The sequence below is a fragment of the Microtus ochrogaster genome, chromosome 2 (genome assembly GCF_000317375.1).
Source record: "Microtus ochrogaster isolate Prairie Vole_2 chromosome 2, MicOch1.0, whole genome shotgun sequence".
Taxonomy (NCBI): Eukaryota; Metazoa; Chordata; class Mammalia; order Rodentia; family Cricetidae; genus Microtus; species Microtus ochrogaster.
Window position 1 is genome coordinate 75,381,308 of NC_022010.1, and position 6,462 is coordinate 75,387,769.

The following is a 6,462-nucleotide window of genomic DNA, read 5'->3' on the forward strand; positions in this document are numbered from 1 at the left end:
AGACATTTACTATCACATTTTATTAGAAATACATTTTACTAGAAACATAGAAATACTAATGTTTGATTATGGATGTCTACTACAGATCTTATGTGGCAGATATATCATATTCTTTTCCCAGAAACCTAAATGCACAATTCTGAGACATAACTAGCCTCAAGGGTTTAGATGAATGGTTGAAGGAATTAAGCAGTTTTATGTTTTTGATTACTTACAGTGGGAGCACAGGAATATTCATCTCACTGGTGCTTTTTTGTGTAATAGAAAAATTACTAGGAAAATCTCTCCAAGCCAAAACAAAACAGAAACAGTCCATAGAGCTTAAATTATCTCTTTAGGTGGGGTGATATGAATGTGGCATCCTTAGTGGAGAAAGGGTAATACAGCTTTGTCCCTCATTTTTTAGTTAATGCAAGCTTTATTTCAGACAAGTATTGGATATGAGTGCCCAATTAATTGGACTGTACATATACCATGTACTACAACATCATTATGACTTATATTCAGGGTATAGGACATAGACAAAGCAAATACTGCTGAATCTGCAGAATTGCATGCTAGCACAACCGGTGATGCAGCAAAGAAGACCAGTAGGTTGCCAGAAAACAAGCCCAAAAGGCAGTCACCTGTAATAAACGAAATGAGTTCCTGAGTTGCAGAGATGCATAACTTTGGGTGCAGTTAGTTCAAACTCTTCTCTGAAAAATAAACAATTGAGAAATGTTTTCTGTTCCTTCTACAGTTATGTAGAACTCAATCAGATATAGCTTTGTCACAATGGTGACAGTTTAAAGGATTCGTCTGCATAAAAAATGCACTCTACTTTGCAGAATTTGGCTTTAAAAGGCAATCAGAATTAAAAAGTGAAAGAAAAGAACACTTGCTAAAATAATAGATGACACTGAAAAAAGAAAACCACTGGAAAAAGTCACTGTTCCAATTATACTTACTGTAAAATTAGACACATTAAATATTCATAATAAAATTATTCTCTGTAAACCAAAATGTGCTCAGTTACCATATATGTATATACATTTAACACGTTCTCAACTGACCTAAATTTATGCAAGCTTATCAACTCTGGAACAACAATTAGGAAGCCTACATGGGACCGATCTAGGTAGAGCATATGTGTGACAGTTGTGTAGTTTGGTCTGTTGGTAAGGCTCCTACCAGTGACATCAGGACCTTTCTTTGGTCCTTAGCTGACTTTTGAGAACTTGTTTCCCAGCCTGGATACAGGGGGAAGAGCTGGATCTTGCCTCAATTTGATGTGCATGCTTTGTTCAAACCCATGAGAAGCCTGATCCTTTCTGAATGGAGATGGAGGATGAGTGGATGGGGGAGGGGACATATGTGAGGCAGGGGAAGGAAGAAAAAGAAATGCCAGAGATTAACAGCAGCCCAACAAAATGTGGGAAAATTCACAAAGCAGAATCTCTCTCAGTGCTTCCAGAACCTGCTTATCTCTTGATTTTGTACTTCTGTTCTCCAGAATTTTGAGAGTATGATTTCTATGGTACTTAGTTTTGAGAGGTTAGATAAACAAACACTCCATTATAACAGTAAGAAGTCCAAATTTCAGACAGAACAACTAGAACAAAATTGGTCAAAATTTCACCTTGATAGTTCTCTCAATGACATTATTGAGTGCCTCCTATGGAAATAATTCTGTGGCACATGTTGAAAACATGATCAGGAAGTCTACACATCAAATGAGGGATGCTACCAAGAGTACATACAATATTTTCACTTGTACATAATTATGTATAGAATTTTTAGTTATGTAATTTATTATAGAAATGTTCATTTTTCTTTCACTAGAACACACATGTCCAACTAGGATTACAATTAGGCTACTCTCCATTTTCTTTCTCAGGCTGAGGACAATTGGGACTAGTTAGGAATGTGGAGAGCCAGAAGGAATTGCCGGTAGTTAATGGATCCAATATCATTAACTCCAGACAACTGAGACCAAGGGAAATTGAAAAGGAGGGATTATCAAATTTAGCCACATTTTAAAAGAAATTCTCCAGATATGGAATTCTATGAAAAGTTTAAAATTATCTTCAGTAAGATAAACTTGCTGATTAATCTAAACAAGCTACGTATAGACTGTTAATTTGTCGTTTACAATTCTTCTTTGTGCTGAGTGCCCGGGAGAATATAAAGGGCTTCCAAAACAAAGGGATCCTTATTTAATAGGTTATGTAATTTGGAAATGACGGTTTAAGGGATATATATCCTTAGGGTAGCTAATTCAACAGAAGGCAGTTTTCCAAAGATGAATAGTATACATGTGTATAGGTTTCATAACATTTAAATGAACTGTGGCAGTCATGGGGTACTTCCACCAATATTCAAGGGAATCTAGTTAAATAATGTTTAGTATATATCAGCATGTCTCATGCTTCCAGAGGAATCACATATAAACTTTGTTAAATGTAAACTGCTGACTCTCAGACTGACACACTGATTCAGCAGACCAGGGGGATGCCTGGAACCACATGGAATAGCATGAATCTAAACCAAGCTTTTTGTTTCACTGAGGAGAAAAATGAAACCCAGAAAGGAACTTGAAATGGTCAAAACAGGGATGATGAAGATGACTAGAACTCAAGACTGATTTGGCTCATTGCTGCCAATGGCATTGATCTTTAAATTTCCTTCCATTCTTGGTGGAAAATGTCACTGTGACATTACCAAACAAACTCTTGCTCCCAACATATTTTAAATTATAAAATATTAATACATAATATCAGTCTCACACATCTAAGTATATTTAAAAATGAGACATAATCTCTACACCAAGAAAAACTACAGATTCCAAAAAGATGGTTTGTGGTCTTTTAAAATATTGTTTACTAGCAGTGCATTATGATCATCACAGATCGAGTAAGGAGTTAGATCTTACAGCACTATTATGAATCACATGAAAATGGAATATAACCTAATGTGTGAAGAGTTAAGCAAGATTTAAAGAGAAAATGCATAATGTTGGAGGAATAATAATAGCATTGTCACAGGAAGGAGATGATTACCATTCTGTCTTGAGCAGACTAAATTGCGACATAAATTTAAAGACTAAAAGTATCTTTTTCCAAAAACTGCAATCTTTTGAGAAGAGATCCTCAGAAGACTTTTTTATTTAATTTAAAATTCACACTGAAATCAATTTTGTTAGATATTAGATCACTGGGCAAAAGTTGGGAGCATGGGGGTGGGGGTGGGGTGGGGGGAAGGGGAGATGGGGAGAGAGAAGGGAGAGGGTGAAGATTGGAGAGAGCTTGGGGGAATGGGATGGTTGAGATAAAGGAAGGGTGGATATGGGATCAGGGAGAAAGATATCTTAATTAAGGGAGCCATTTTAGGGTTGGCAAGAGACTTGGCTCTAGAGGGGTTCCCAGGTGTCCACGGGGATGTCCCCAGCTAGGTCCTTGGGCAGCAGAGGAGAGGGTACCTGAACTGGCCTTCTCCCATAGCCACACTGACAAATAGCTTGCATATCACCATAGAACCTTCATCTGGCAATGGATGGAGATAGAGACAGAGACCCACACTGGAGCACTGGACTGAGCTCCCAAGGTCCAGATGAAGAACAGAAGGAGGGAGAACATGAGAAAGGAAGTCAGGACCAGGAGGGGTGCATCCACTCACAGAGGCGGTGTGACTGATCTAATGGGAGCTCACCAAAGCCAGCTGGACTGGGACTGAACGAGCATGTGATCAGACTGGACTCTTTGAATGTGGCTGACAATGAGGGCTGACTGAAAGCCAATGATAATGGCACTGGGTTCTGATTCTACTGCATGTACTGGCTTTTTGGGAGCCTACTCTGTTTGGATGCACACCTTTATATACCTGGATGGAGTAGGAAGGGCCTTGGACTTCCTACAGGGCAGGGCACCCTGAATTCTCTTAGGACTGGAGAGGGAAGGGGAGTGGGGGAGTGGGAGGGAAATGGGAGGATGTGGAAAATTTTAATAAATAAATTAATTAATTATAAAAAGAACAATTGCTGTTCAAATAGGGAGAAACGACATTGAGCTATACACAGTGGTGGTTGCAAGGGAAAGATAGCAGACACTGAGACAAAATACCCATTTTTGAGGGAATAATATAGAATCTTGGAAGAATGAACATTAGCATTATATTCTCTTCTCTGAAGTCTGCAAGACACCATAGTTTTTCTTTTTCTTGAGTGTAATTCAGGAGACTACTGACCACCAGAGTTGTAAAAAAATGTTATCTAAATCAGTTCTAAAGTTATTGTCATTAAGCCACATAAAACATGGTCTTTGACTTATCTGAAAAAAAAAAACTCACACTGAAGAAATATTCTTTTCTACTGTAGTTTTACCATGACATAATGTTGGAAGTCAAATGTACTGATGGCATTTTAATATGAAGATAGGACATTAAGTATGGAAGACATACTGAGCACTTCCCGAAAACCTGAGTGATGACTTGGATGTAATAATATAAATATAGCCTGTATTTTGTGTTAGATAAGCAGGCAAACAAAACGTCTGTTGACATAAACATAACACACAGGTTTGTTGTGCAGGAAGCATAGGTGATTGACAATGCCAGGACCCTCTGGACCAGCTGAAGCACAAGTATGGGGATCACTTTTTTGTGAGTTCGTTTTAAGACCACGAGTAAACAAGGCATGTGGCTCATAGGCAAACTATTTCTAGGGAAAGGTGAGACGTTCCTGTTGATGACTTTGGTTTGGTTTGAGGATTTTGCTGTGATTTTTTACCATCTTTATGGACATATCTGTATTCCTGAACCATTTCTACCTTGTTCTTCCATCCATCTTTTCTTTCATAGAGACCAAAGTCAATATTTTGTGTAAAAGTAATGAAAGATGTATAGCTCTAATCTCTACATTTTCAAAATTCAGTATTTGGAACATTGGGATTCCATTCTAGTTATAACTCAAGAATTGTTAAAAATACTCCTGGTACATCTATGACACTTACCCCCTTGTAACAGGGCCAATGTTTTCTTGAAGTAAAATTGAAAGACAATAGGAAGGAGAGAAGGACACGGGGAAAGTATTGCACTGAACCACAGAATTAAAATGTATTTTATTCAAATTTGTTATTATGTAATTTCTGAAGTTTTGTTACAGAGTTTCTTCAAAGTCCAGGGGGTTTTATGAGGCATTCTATTCTATTTTTTGTTCATTCCTATACTAAACCAGTGAATGTCAAACTCAATACATATGAAAATTAAAAATTTGTATATCAAAGATTTTGAACTCCTTGACTTGTTCAATGATTTCAATCATATGTTTGAAGATGTGATGTTCTTATACATCAATTATACATGGCCCAAGAATTATTAAAATCTTTGCCTATGTCATCTATACTAACATCTTAAACAATACACTCCTTTATATTTCTACAAATGATATCATAACAACTAAACATATTATCATTTTTGGACATGCTCTTTAACCATACCTTACCTTACCTTGAGCAGACTGATGACTGACTGGTCTACAGTAATGAGTTCAAAATACTGTGGTTGGCGGCACAGCACATTATCCTGAGATTTGAACTGAACAGGGATTTCAAGGCTCCAGGGGCATCCTGGGGTCCTCTCGTGGGTGGATAGTGTCATTCCTATGTGCATGCATGGGGAACCATCTTTTGAAGCATAGTCAACCTACCAGGGGCCATATCTTGAAAGAAAAGTAACTGTCCCCCTACAACTATCAACTATCATTAGCTTTTCAGCTTCTCAGAATAACCTCCTTCATTCACGCTAGAATTTTGACTGGTTTGTTCTTGGACGAGTTTTGTGCAAGCAGTCTTGTCTACAGTTATGAGTTCATGTGACCACAAATACTGCATTACACTCTGATTTTAAAAAAAATTCATCCCAAATGTCCTGCCAAGGTGGTCCATTTTCCTTTGAAATTGTTGTGCTTGAAATGAAGTGGGATGAAAATAGCTGATCCTCATTATTTTAAATTTATCCAGTCAGTTTCTTTATATTTAAAACAGCATCAGAACCTTCCATTAACTAATGCCTGACTTGAAACCTTCTACTCTTCTTTCCCCACTAACCCTACCCAAACCAGGCTGGTATCTTTATTTTAAAATAAATACAATGTTCTCATTATTACTAAGCACCTATTATTCATATGGTTAATGATATTTATAACACTTCTTATCCCACTATTTTCTCATGTCTCTAGCTGTTTATGCAATGACTAGTAATTTTTCTTCAGAAACACCTACTATTCATGGGGTTTATTATATAACACTTGTTATCCTGCTATTTCTTTATGTCTGTCTGTAGACGTTTATGCAACTACCAGTAATTTATCTCCAGTTACTTCAATAGCCAGCAAACCTCTGGCAAAAAGCAGGAAAGTTATCAGATGTGCTATTGTTTGGTCTCTCTTCTTGCTTCTTCCCTTCTGAAACATGATGTACTCTCTTG